Below are 14,083 nucleotides of genomic sequence, written 5' to 3'. Positions count from 1 at the left end.
TGTTCAGCTGCCACATTCTGAGGGGGATGGTGGGAGGTTTTAGCCCACAATTTAGGTTTTTGTTACTTCACTTTATTTCAGAAGCCTTAAATGAGACTCACAGGGCTAACATCAAGTTTTGGGCAGGGCTGTAGTCTTTCTGAGGGCTATGTGGCACAATCTATGTACTTGATTTTTTTCAGCATCCAGAGGCCACCTTTATTCCTTGGAACATGACCTCATACTTATGTATATATTTTTTGAGATGGAGTCTCCTTCTGTCGCCCAGGCTGGAGTGCAGTGGCACGATCTCAGCTCACTGCAACCACTGCCTCCCGGGTTCAAGCGATTCTCCTGCCTCAGCTTCCTGAGTAGCTTGGACTACTGGCACGTGCCACCATGCCCGGTTAAGTTTTTGTGTTTTTAGTAGGGCTGGGGGTTCATCATGTTACCCAGGATGGTCTCGAACTCGTGACCTCATGATCCACCCACCCCAACCTCCAAAAGTGCTGTGATTAGGCATGAGCCACCGCGCTGGGTCCTCATTCTTGTATCTTAAAAGTCAGTGATGTTGAGTAATTTCTCCTGCCACCACCTCCATGGTTGTCTTTCTTCTGCCTTCTTCTTTCACTTATAAGGAAGCTTGTGATTTCATTGATCCCACCCTTTTAAGATAATCTCTCCATCATTTTATTGCAACCTTAATTTCACTTGAAATCTAATTTCCCACTGCCATGCAACCTAACATATTTGTATGTAAGACTCTGGGAATTAGGACATGAACATTTTTGGGAGGCCATTATTTTGTCTACAGCAGACATAATCTATTTACCTGCAGATTAAAATGTTCTTTATTTTTCTGCCTCCCTCTCTTAATTCTTTTTAAATAATGTGAATTTTAGTAAAGAGAAAGAAAAGAAAAGAAAGAAAGAGAAAAGAAGGAAGGAAAGAAGGAAGGAAGGAAAGAACGTAGAAAGAAAAGAAGGAGGAAATGAGAGAAGGAAGGGAGGGAGGGAGGAAGGGAGAAAGGCAGGAAGGGAGAAAAAAGAAAGCAAGAACACAAGAAAGAGAAAGAAAGAAAGAAAAAGAAAGAAAGAAAGCAAAGAAAGGAAGGAGGAAGGGAGGATGGAAAGGAGGAAGAGAGAATGGTAAAAGGGAGGAAGGCAAAGAAAGAAAATAAAGAGGAGAAGGAAGGAAAAAGGAGAAAAGGAAGGGAGGCAGGAAGGAAGAAAAGGAGGGAGTGAGGAAGGGAGAATAAAAGGAAAGAAACCAAGAAAGTGAGAAAGAAAGAAAGAATAAGCGAAAAGAAGGAAGAAAAGAAGGGAGGGAGAAAGGGAGGGAGAAAGGAAGGGAGGGAGGAGGGAAGAAAGAATAAGAGGAATGAAAGAAGGAAGGAAAGAAGGAAGGAAGGAGAAAAATAGAAAGAAAAGAAAAGAAAAAAGAAAAGAAAAGAAGGAAGAAGGCAAGGGAAGGGAAGAGAAGAGAAAGGAAGATGGAAAGAAGGAAGACTGCAAATATTAGAAATTCTGGGTTTGTTAGAGAATATGCCAAACTGTTTTTTTTTTTTTTTTCACTTGAAAGGAAAGAGTTTCTGCCATTGAAGATTGGATGTCTTGTTGATGATATTGTTGTTCTTATCTTCCATATGATTCTGAGGTTGTGCCTAGTCTGTCCATCACTAAGACAAAAGTGTTGAAGTCTGCAAGTATAAGTATGGATTTTTCTAGTTCACCTTTGATTTCTTTCATGTTTTACCTCATGTATTTGGAGGTTCTGTTGTTAGCCGCATACCCTAATTAGTAGGATGTTCACATCTTCTTGAGAATTGATTATTATGTTACATATTATCTCTCATCACTGACACTTTTTCTTGTTCTGAACTCTGTTCCTTCTAGGATCAATGTAGTCCTTCCATAGCTTTATTTTAGTATTTCTATGATACGGCTTTCTCCCTATCTTGATTATAACCTATTTATATCTCTATATATTTGGAGCAAGATATAAAATTTAGAGTTGATTTTTAAAGATGTTTCAAGATGTAATTTGTATTTATTTTTGTTCTATTTGACATTCTCTGAGTTTCCTATATCTGAAGTTTGATTTTCTGTCACTTCTTTTAGAATATTTTTGGCGGTTGTTTTGAAAAATATTTCTTTTCTCCATTATTTTTTCCTCTTTTTTTTGGGATTTCAATTATAACTAGGGTGGGTAATTTCATCTCAGTCTTATGCAGGTGCTTTTTCTCAGGGTCTCAGGAATGTAGCCTTCTCACGCTTCTGTTCTTTTCCTGGCTGTGTTGCTGAGCTCAGTGATACTCCTCCTTCACCTTCAAGAGCAGTTTTGTTTTGTTTTTCCTGTTTTCATACTCCCAGCATCAGGAGGATTCTAAGTGTGGCAGTTTTCGTTGCCTTCCCCTACATGTTAAGTGGAATATCTTGGTCTATTTGGACTCTTATAACAAAATAACATAAACTGGGTGACTAAAAAACAACAGATATTTCTTTTTTCACACTTCTTGAGGCAGTAAGATCTCAGGTCGAGATGCTCAGAAATTCAGTGTTGAAGAGAGCCCATTTCATGGTTCATAGATGGTGCCTTCTTTCTATGTCCTCGCATAGTGGAAGGCACACAAGGACTCCATTGTGCTTCTTTTGTAAAGGCAATAATCCCATTCGTAAGAGCTCGGCCCCCAAGTCCTGGTCACCTCCCAAGTGTTCTGTTCTCCCTGATCTGTATCATATATAGTCTGTCTTGGATTCCTTACCAATTGCTTGAGAGATCACAGTGGGTTTTTGGGGAAAAAGTTTTCAAGGTGATGGATCTTTCCCAACTTCTGCAGCTGTCAGCAGTCTCCCAATCTGACCAGCCCCACTTTGTCTTTAGGAATTTATTGATTATTCCAGCTTTACTTGTCATAGTGGTTTCTATTTGCATCTGTCCTATGTAAGTGCATCTGTTCTCTTTCTCCTTGCTGGTGCTTGTTTTCCCTCACATTTTGACTCAGTTCTTGGCAACCTGGTTGCTATAAAATAAAGTCATGACTTTGAAGTTAGTTTGGTTCTTTCATTGTTGTAAGGTTAGGAGACTTATTCCATCCCAGCTCTCCAAAACCCAGCATTTTTGGGGGGTTGAAATTTTAGGCTTTCTCTTTGAATTGTAGTTTTATCTTATTTCTGTTACAATTTGCATTTTCATAATGATTAATGAGGCTAAGCATTTTTGTGTTGTTGACTGTACCTTTGGATTTTTTTCCCAAATCCCTTTTCATTTCTTATTTTCTTTATGGTTTTAAAAAATGTAGTTTACATATTGCAGCTTGATTTTTTACTCAGTTAATGGCATGCTTAATGGAGAGAAAAAATATTAACTATATTTCCCTTTTTAATTACTGTGCATTTTATTTTTAAGGAAATATTTCATTATGTTAAATTTTAGTGTTATTCTACTTAGCTATTCCTTAAATATTGTAGTATTTTGGATTTCACATATAGATTCGTAACACATCTTGAGTTTATTATGTATAGAGTAAGGCTGTTTTCTTTTTTGTTTTTTAAGGTAAAAATCACATAATATAAAATTAATAACAACCATGTTATAGCATACAATGCAGTTGCTTTTAGTATATTCACAAAGTTCCAGGACAATTTCATCATTTCCCTTCTAAAGATTCATTATGCATAAAGTTGTTATACCCTATTCTGCTTCCCTGAGCCCTAACGTCCACTAATCTGATTTATATCCCAAATGATTTGCCAATTCCTGATGTTTCATGTGAATAAAATCAAGTAATATTTGTCCTTTTGTGCACTTAACATAATCCTTTCAAATTTCACCCATATTATACCATGTATAAGTACTTCATTCTTTTTTATAGCTGAAAATTGGGTGTCCACTTATGAGTCAAGAAGCATGTGGATTGCTTCTACTTTATCACTGTATGAATATTACTGCTATAAATATTCATGCACATGTTTATTTTTTGTGCACCTATGTTTTGTAAGATTAACAGCTAACTTAACAGAAACAATGAAAGCAAGAGGCAGTAGAAAAATATATTCAAAAGATGCAAAGGAAAAACAACTGTCAGCCACCAATTCCTTATCCAGCAATTATTTTTCAAAAATGAAGATAACAAAAAGACTTACCGAGATAAACAGAAATATTAACTGAAGTTGTTGCTGGCAGACCTACCATACAAAAAAATAAACCCTAAAATAAATTCCTAAGGCTAAAAGCAAGTTACACAAGGCAGTCATTTGAATCCACATTTTTAAAAAAGCACTGGTATAGGTAATGTTAACATTATAAAAGACAGTAGAAATGCATGTTTTCTCTTTATCATACACTGTTTATAAAATAATATGTGTGTAATGGCCAGGCACGATGGCTCACGCCTGTAATCTCAGCACTTTGGGAGGCTGAGGCGGGCTTATTACGAGGCCAGGATATCGAGATAATCCTGGCTAACACAGTGAAACCCCATCTCTACTAATAATACAAAAAATTAGCCGGGCGTGATGGCGGGCGGCTGTAGTCCCAGCTACTCGGGAGGCTGAAGCAGAAGAATGGCATGAAGATGGGAGATGGAGCTTGCAGTGAGCGGAGATTGTGCCACTTCACTCCAGCCTGGGCGACAGAGGGAGACTCTGTCTCAATGATAATGATAATAATAATATGTGCATAATGTATTGATGAGTATTTGACATGTAGAAATGTAATATGTCTGTAACATATTTTCCAGCAACATCAAAAAGGAGGTAGGTGGAAGAAAAATGTATTGTGATAAGGTAATCACTATAGATGGTAAAGTAATAATTACTAAAATGTATTGTTGGCTTTGTGACTTTAATAGATGTAATGTGTAAAGTGATAATACTTTAAAATGGAGGAAATAAAAGAGATTTGTATAACAACGATGTTTCTATGTATTACTAAAATTTTACTAGTATAAATTGGAAGATGATTTGAATAATTAATTTTCCATATACGTATATGGTAAACTTACAACAACAACAAAAATTCCCAAAAATGGCCGGGCGCGGTGGCTCATGCTTGTAATCCCAGCACTTTGGGAGGCCGAGGCGGGCGGATCACGAGGTCAGGAGATCGAGACCACGGTGAAACCCCATCTCTACTAAAAATACAGAAAAAGAATTAGCCGGGCCTGGTGGCGGGCGCCTGTATTCCCAGCTACTCGGAGAGGCTGAGGCAGGAGAATGGCGGGAACCCAGGAGACGGAGCTTGCAGTGAGCCGAGATTGCGCCACTGCACTCCAGCCTGGGCGACAGAGTGAGACGCCATCTCAAAAAAAAAAAAAATTCTCAAAAATATATAGTAAAATAATTCATTAGTAATCTAAAGTTCCCTATTTTAGAAAATATTCATTCATTGCAAAATAAAGCAATAAAGAAAAGTATTTGAGAAATATACAAAACAAACGGTTAAATGGCAGACATAAATAGAATTATACCAACTATAATATTAAATGTGAGCAGATTAAAATCCAATGAAGAGGCAGAGATTGTCAGACTGGATTAAAACAAGTGATCCCAACATACGCTAAGGTGCAAGGATACTAATGGACTGAAAGTAAAAAGATGACAAAAAATATCATGCAAAGAGCAGTCATAAGAACACTGAACTCATTATACTCATAACACACAATATAGACTATTAAAAATGTGAACAGGATTTTTAAAATTTATATTGTAGTAATAAGGGTGTCAATGCTTTGGGAAGACATAGCTATTACAATCATGTATGTACAGATATGAGCTAAATTGTTTCCTCTATATAGATGCTGAAATCCTAACCACTGAATATGACCTCATTAGGAAATAGGTTCTTTGCAGGTGATGAAATTAAGATAAAATCAGATGAGCCTTAATTCAATATGACTGATGTCCTTATAAAAAGAAGAAATTTGAGTAGAGGGAGACATATGCACAGGGAGAGTACCATGTGATTATGAGGGCAGAGATTAGCCAAGGAATGCCAAAGACTGACACTAAACCACCAGAAGCTAGAAACAAGGCACAGAACAGGCTTTCTCTCATAGCCCTTGAAGGGACCATCCCTGCTGACACCTCAATCTCAGAGTTTTAGCTTCCAGGACTATAAGAGTATAAATTTATGTTGTTGAAAGCACCCAGTTTGTGTTACTTGGTTATGGCAACCCTAGAAAACATGAACTAATAACAAAGCATAATAACATGAGGCAAAAATTGACAAAAGAGGAGCATCAGCAAAATGGCAGTGGAGAGAGCTGCAATCTTTCATTTCCCCACAGAAACGTCACACAACTAAGAGAAACTGTCAGAATAAATTTTGCCAAAACTCTGGAAAATGGTCAAAAGATTACAACAACCAAGTGAAAGACTCAAGAAACAGACAACTTGAAAACTTTGTGACATTTTTAACTTGCCTTTGCCCCAGAAAATTGGCAGTGTTGAAGTGTCGGAAGCCCACGTTCCCAGTGAGGAACCCTGGTCCATGGTCCAAAGGAACAAGAGAAGATCTTACCCGCAAATTATTATGTGTCTGTTTTGACTGGTCTGGGGGGATACCTAAAGGACTAATGAGAGGCTTTTTTTTTTCTGTGTTGCTAGAATACAGAACAGATAAGGAATAGACATTATTAAGAAACTCTGCAAGGATACCTAACAAACTACAGATGCTTAGGGCAAAAATTAGAGTTTACACATATAGTAGATCACCTTCAGCACAGGAAGAAAATTTGGAGAAGAGCATTTGGAAAACTAAGACATCCAAAATCATTCACGTACATGGGAGAGTCTAGAAAGTCACATGTATGCATAGGTTAAGCCACATGCTGACAAATGTCATAAGAAGACCCTACACATTCACCTTGGCTGATCCCTCCCCTCAGTGCAAGCTCTGTGCAAGAGTGAACTTGAACTTCAGTCAGTGCAAGAGTGAACACACACTTTGTGCCGGCTTTAAAGAACCCAGCAAAAAGCAAGTTTGCATGGCCTAGACACATATTTTGCTGGATAATGATTACTTGTTTTTCTTTTTGTTTCTGTTGTATTTGCCTATTTTCTTAGTTCATGACACACAAGAAAATCACTGTCAAAACATTAGCTTAACATTTGTTAAGGAAACAAAAAGACTTCAGTGACCACACCTTATAAAGCAAACAGTTTTGTAAATCACCTTGGAAAATTCCTCTGTAAAAAAAAACCTTAACGATATAAGAAGTAAACAAAATTTAAAACCACAAACCATTAGTCTGTTTGTAGAGGGGGTCTGATTTACAGAGAAACCACATGGTAATTATAATTATTGTAATGTCCAGTTTTCAAAAAAGTTACAAGGCCTATAAAGAATGGGAAAGTATGGCTCATTCAAAGGAACAAACTAAATTGACAAAAAATATCTCTAAGGAAACCCAGACATCAAACTTACTACACAAAGACTTTTAAACAACTCTCTTAATTATACTCAAAAGTCGAAAGGAAAACATAAACAAAGAGATAAAGGAATCAGAAAAAATATTAAAAAGTAGGAATATCAACAAAGAGATAACAGAAATTCTGGAGTTGAAATCTACAATGATAAAAATTTAAAAATCACCAGAGGGATTTAGGAGTATATTTGCACACACAGAAGAAGTCATGAGCTTGAAGACAAGAAAATGGAAAATATTGACTCTGAGAAACAGAAAGAATAACAAATAAAAAATGAGCAGAGACTAAGGAATCTATGGGACATCATCAAATAGACCAACATTCATATTATAGAATGATAAATTATGTTGTTAAAACTTTACCATTCTTTCTTTTCACCTTTCTTTCTTCCTCCCTCCCCCTTCCTCCTTTTTACTTTTGTTCCTCTTCCTTTCTCTTCTTCTTTCTCTCCTTCATTATCCCATTCACTCTGTTTCTCTTTCTCCATTTCTCTTTTTTCTTTTCTTTCAATTTTCTCAATTACTAAGAGATGTTTAAGTACCCTTACCATGTTATTAGATATGGTTATTTCTCCCTTTAGTTCTCTTTTGAGGTTTATAGTCACTCTAAGTAAAGAGATAACCCAAACATAAGCCTCACAAACAGGCTTCCATACCATTCTTAATTTAGTCCCGTAATTTTTCATTGCTGTATTAACTTTCTGATGCTTTTAAGGATGTTTTATAACAAATTGTTTAGTTTTTTCCAATGGAATGTTGATTCTGAATTTTCTAATTCATATTGTAAGTATATAGGGAGTTTAATATAAAATTATTAAACTAATATTTGTGAAAGAATGTATTTGCCCATTTAACAAATATGTTAATCCTCAAACTGTTATTGGGCAGCTGAGCATACAGCAATAAAAATAACATAATTTTTATGTGTACAATACTTATGGAATACATTCCTGAAACAAATAAATAATATAGTTAATAACATGACAAAGAACAGAAACTGTATACACTATAGAGCATAGTAAAGGAATAATGAATGATTAAAATTATTAATATCAGTTAGAAAATGAAGGGTATCTTTCAGCAGATTGCTTGCTCAAGGAAGCAAGCAATTAGCCTTATGAGGAAAGAGTTACCTGTGGATTAAGGAGAAACTGAAAAATTTACAAGTGAAGACTTTTTGAGCAAAAACAAATATATGACTCCTAGTCACCAATTCAGTACAGTGAAAAAAAAGTTGAAGAGATATCTTGGAACTAAACCATGCTGTCGAAGAACATGTAGGGTTTTGATAATCATGGGATTATTTTGAATTAATTTTAAATGTTATAGGAATATGTGAGATAATTTCACCAGAGAATAACATGATTGTGTTTGCATTTCAAAGGGGTGTATCTGGTGCACTGTGTAGAATAAATAGGTTATGTGAGCAAATAAATTGGGAGGCTATTGTAATCCAGAGAAAGAAGGTAGTGACTTAGGTGAGAATGCTGTTAGTATAAGTGGTATTAGTGGTGAGAAGTCGTTAGGCCTTGGATGTATTTCATAGGACCGGCCAAGAGAACTGCAGCTAAATTGGAGTGTAGGGAGTGAAATGGAGAACTCAAAGATGACTCTCAGCACTGGAAGGTGACAGCTGTCACTGAAGCATGATGATGCCTCTTACTAAGAGAGTTACTTGGGAATGGCAAGATCAAAACTTCTCACTTTCAAATTTATGAAAAATATTGTTTTCAGAACGAATGACTTTGTGATCAGAAAGCCATCATTCTAATTGATGGTTCCACGACTACACAGGCTCACACTCCCAAGAGCAAAATTAAATCATCACAAAGGTGCTTCCTGATAATTCTAGAGAATGGAGAATTACCGTAACATCTTTCTGATTTTAGGAGAGTTAGCAGTTCCCTTTTTAGCCTAAATGCTATTTTTTTTAAAGCTCAGTCAAGAGACTCCATTATAATTTTCAAATGTGTCTAACTTAAATTCTCATATTAAATACCACTATGCTTAAATTAGTCAAAACATTTTCACCATCTACAACCCTATCCTTTCATTGCAATCATTTTCTCAAAAGTGACTGCAGCTAACAGACCCTAAAAGGTGAAAATCTAGGGTAGGTTATCTGATCTAGTTAGTTTTGAAGACAGGATCTAGAGATTATTTAATATGAAATAGGTCACCTGAAATGAAGTGTTTACTGAAAACAGTTTGGTTCAGCCCAGTTTTCCACCACTGAACCATGTATTTGGTTTAAAAAACACAACAACTCTGGGGAATATTGGCTGCTTCCAAATGTGTTGAATATGTTAAAGAAAAGAGCATAAAATTATAAATGATCATCTGAGGCCTTTATAGTCTCTGCTCAAGAGACTAGAGTCTTCCATTCTTAACGAAACACCCAAATATCTTAATAATTGGGCAAAACCTAAATATCAGAGAGAGAATTTTATCTTGAAGATTGTTAAATTATAATGGTGATTCACTATCTTGCCACGTCTCTGAGTCAAAAATTAGATCTTTGTTTAGGAATCAATGGTACTCTGCAACTTGGAAATAGGAAGATTTTAGAAGACTCAAACATTGACTTTCTTGTGTGCAGAAAAAGAGACGTATTGAGATAAGACAAGTCTTTCCTTTCAAGGATACCTCTAATGTTCATACACCACCTCCCCTAACGTTAATATAGCTTCCAGATCACTAACCAGTGTCAGAGAGCAGCCTATGCAACTACAAATTCAAAAGATGTCGAACACAGGGTCAAGCCTAGAATAAGAAGTCTTAGCTAATTAAGTATGCTTTTTTCCCCAAATTCATATTAACAAAAACTTGGATATGTCAGAGAATGCATTCTAAGTTTACTCATCCTAGGAGGGAGAAACATAATTTTAAATTAAGAGCTGAAGCATTCTTTTCCTAACAAAAAGCAAGTAAAACGAAATATCACACCACAGGAGGGATTTCACGAATTAGTGTCTACATCAGAACCTTAAAATAGGCAAGGGAAATGCAGATTCACAATTAACTCTTCTACTCGTTTTGTTCAGAGAAGAGATGGTTCTGAGAGAATGACTGAATTAACCCCAGCTGGTTTAGTTGGTGCTTTCAGTTGCTGCTTCTGATGAACTCTTTTAGCTAGAATAAATTTATGAGGATTTTGGCATGTGGTATTACAGATGGTTACTAACTTTTTCCTCTTATTTGCATTGTTCAATGTAGTAAATACTGGCTGTATATGGCTACTTAAATTCAAATCAATTACAATGAAATATACTTAAATATTGAATTTTTTAGTCACTTTTGGTTCATTATTGAATATCTTCAGCTGAGATTTCCAATCTAAATACACTGAGAGGTGGCTTAGTTAACTGCTTGTCCACAAATATTGAAGCTGTTGTTAACTCCTAACATATTCTCTGCAAATAGAATATTCATGAGCCTCCTCCTGAAACCAGCAGCCTAGAGATAATTTTATAAATTGGATACAAGTTGGAAATCTATACTCTTTAAGTTTTTGAAATATTAGCTTCCCAGGGAAGAAAATCAAATTCATAAGATATGTTAGGACAATTTAATTCAAGATGTTCAAAACCGAAATGACATATTCTATAATGTGTGATAAAACCACCCCCTAACAACTTAAAGCAAAACAGGGATTGACCTTAAAGACCTGCCTTTTCCCCATCCCCAAGCCAATCAGTTTTCAAATCTTGCATTTGATTTTGAAAGGTCGTTATCCCCCTAGTCTCTTGTGTCTAGACTTGGCACATATCTAAGTTTGTTACCTCTATCTACTGACTGCTGCTGGATTCTGAGTGTTTGCCCTCACATAGGATTCTGGAACACCGATGCTGGGTTCTTAGTATTTGTCCCTCACATAGGATACCAGAATATTGCTACGACGTTGTGAATGTTTGTCCGTCACAAAGTATTCTAGAAAACTGCTGCTGGGTTCTGAGTTTTTGTCTGTCTCAAATTATTCCAGAACACTGCTGCTGGGTTCTGAGTGTTTGTCCCTGAAACAGGATTCCATAACCCGGCTGCTGGGATCTGAGTGTTTGTTCCTCACATAGAATTCGAGAACACAGCTGCTGGGTTCTGAGTGTTTGTTCCTCACATACGATTCCTGAACACTGCTAAGAAATTCTTAATGTTTGCCCCTCACAAAGGATTCTAGAACACTGCTTCTGGGTTCTGAGTGTTTGTCCCTCAGATAGGATTCCAGAACACTGCTGCTGGTTTCTGAGTGTTTGTTTCTCACAAACGATTACAGAAGACTTCTATGAGTGTGTGAATGATTGTCCCTCAGATAGGATTCCAGAACACAGTGGCTGGGTTCTGAGTGTTTTCCCCTCTCATAGGATTCCAGAAAACTGCTGTTGGGTTCTGAGTGTTTATTCCTCACATAGGATTCCAGAACATTACTGCTGAGTCTGAGTGTTTGTCCCACACAGAGGATTCCAAAACACTGCTGCTGGATTCTGAGGGTTTGTCCCTCACATATGATTTCAGAACACTGCTATTAAGGTCTGAATGTTTCTCTATTACAAAGGATCCCACGCCGCCAGTGGCTTTTTGCCCCCCGCCGCCGCGGCTTTTTGCCCCGGGCGCCAGGGCTTTTGGCCACTTTCCCCGGGTTTTGTCCCACGCCGCCACAGCTTTTTGACCCCGCCACCGCCTCTTTTCACAGCTTTTTGCCCCCGCCGCCGCGGCTTTTTGCACCCGCCGTCGCGGCTTTTTGCGGCTTTTTTTTTTTTTTTTTTTTTGAGACAGAGTCTCGCTCTGTCGCCCAGGCTGGAGTGCAGTGGCGCAGTCTCGGCTCACTGCAAGCTCCGCCTCCCGGGTTCACGCCATTCTCCTGCCTCAGCCTCTCCGAGTAGCTGGGACTACAGGCGCCCGCCACCACGCCCGGCTAAGTTTTTGTATTTTTAGTAGAGACGGGGTTTCACCGTGGTCTCGATCTCCTGACCTCGTGATCCACCCGCCTCGGCCTCCCAAAGTGCTGGGATTACAAGCGTGAGCCACCGCGCCCGGCCTTTTTTGCGGCTTTTTGTCCCCGCCACCGCGGCTTTTTGCCGTCATCAAAGCCGCCCCGGCTTTTTGGCCCCGCCGCAGCAGCTTTGTGCCCTCCGACGCCGCGGCTTTTTGCCCCCGCCGCCAGTTTTCCCGGCTTTTGTCCCCGTGCAACCGCGGCTTTTTGTCCCTGCCGCCGCCGCTTTTCCCAGCTTTTGTCCCCCGGCGCCGCGGCTTTCTGCTCCCGCTGAGGCCGCTTTTCCCAGCTTTTTGCCCCCCACCACCGCGGCATTTTGCCCCCGCCGCCGTGGCTTTTTGCCCCCGCCGCTTTTCGCGGCTTTTTGCCCCATGCCGCCGCGGCTTTTTGTCCCCCGCAGCTGTGGCTGTTCTCGGCTTTTTGCCCCCGCGGCCGCCGCTTTTAACGGCTTTTTGCCCCCTGCCGCGTTGCTTTTTGCCATCGCGACGGCTCTGAGGGCGATAGCGGAAGACTCGGCTGACAACTCTACCGGTGTCCTGTCTCGGGCAGCGCCAAGGGGTGCTCCTTCTCCAGCTCTCCCGGCTCCTGGGTTCCTCCCCTAGGCGCCCGCTCCCTGAGCTCCCTGCCTCGGCCGCTGCTGCCTGCATAGAGCGGCGCTGAGCGCGGCGGCGATGGGAGAGAAGAGGGAGGGCGTTGGCGGGGTGATGCGGCGGCAGCGGAGGGAGGCGCAGGGGCCACGGACAGCCGTGCGCTGCAGCAGTGCGGGCAGCTCCAGAAGCTCATCGGCATCTCCATGGGCAGCCTGCGCGGGCTGCGCACCAAGTGCGCTGTGTCCAACGACCTCACCCAGCAGGAGATACCGACCATGGAGGTAAGGGGGTCGAGGACCCAGGCTGGGTTCCAGGAGCGACCCGGACACCTCCTTCCTGGCCCCAGTTCAATCCTGGCCCAGTTGCATCATTGAGCCCGCGTCGCCCCCTTGGAGGCTTCCCCTCCCTCCTGCACTCTCTGATGCGGCAAGCCCTCACCTTGGGCAGGATTTGTGGGGCGGGTGCGTGGTGGGAACTTGGATGGAGGCTCGAGGGGCGGCGTGGGCTGCATGCCGACATCCCCTTCCCCCCAAAATTTCCATCTGGTCCAGCCCTCTCATCTTGCAGGTGAGGAAACGGAAGGCCTGAGGGAGAACTAACTTGCCAGGAACCCCTATTAAGGAGAATTAACAAAGAGTGGTTATTAAAGGAGCACTGAGTTGGGAGTCATACCTGGAGGCCCACACCGTTGGTTAAGACATTATACCACCTTGAGTCTGGCCTGTTGACTGAGGGTGAGCCACTCCATCCTCATCTGATTGTGGGATCTTGACCTCAAGGGGTTTTCTGCAGGAAGAAGCAAATGGGTTTGCTTTCCTAGCTCTGTCCAGTACCTTAGAGACCCTGAGGCCTGGACAGATTCTTGGAGAGCCATCTGGTGTATGTCATGGGTGGGCCTTTCTTGAAGGTCAGTCTGCCCAGTGGGCTGGCCCAGCCTGAATGAACTGCCTTGATTCTTTGGAGTTGTCTGTGTACTTTTAAGAGCTTCTCATCCTTGCACCAAAAGATCTCCTGGAAATTAGGTGGGAAAACCTTAACTTTTCTGGGGCCTTGTGTTTTTCTTAAAAGTTCATGCACATGGCCAGGTGTGGTGGCTCA

The 14,083-nt window shown here is 40.2% G+C and overlaps 1 pseudogene; it reads right to left on the bottom strand.

Moving 5' to 3' along the window:
- Positions 1-8,523: 8,523 nt before the first annotated feature.
- LOC131382619 (uncharacterized) lies at positions 8,524-13,545 on the bottom strand (annotated as a pseudogene).
- Between the last annotated feature and the right edge of the window lie 538 nt (positions 13,546-14,083).

The sequence above is a fragment of the Hylobates moloch genome, unplaced genomic scaffold (genome assembly GCF_009828535.3).
Source record: "Hylobates moloch isolate HMO894 unplaced genomic scaffold, HMol_V3 SCAFFOLD_250, whole genome shotgun sequence".
NCBI classification, from domain to species: domain Eukaryota; kingdom Metazoa; phylum Chordata; class Mammalia; order Primates; family Hylobatidae; genus Hylobates; species Hylobates moloch.
The sequence above is the reverse complement of the archived record's forward strand: the minus strand, read 5'-3'. Positions and strand labels throughout refer to the sequence as shown.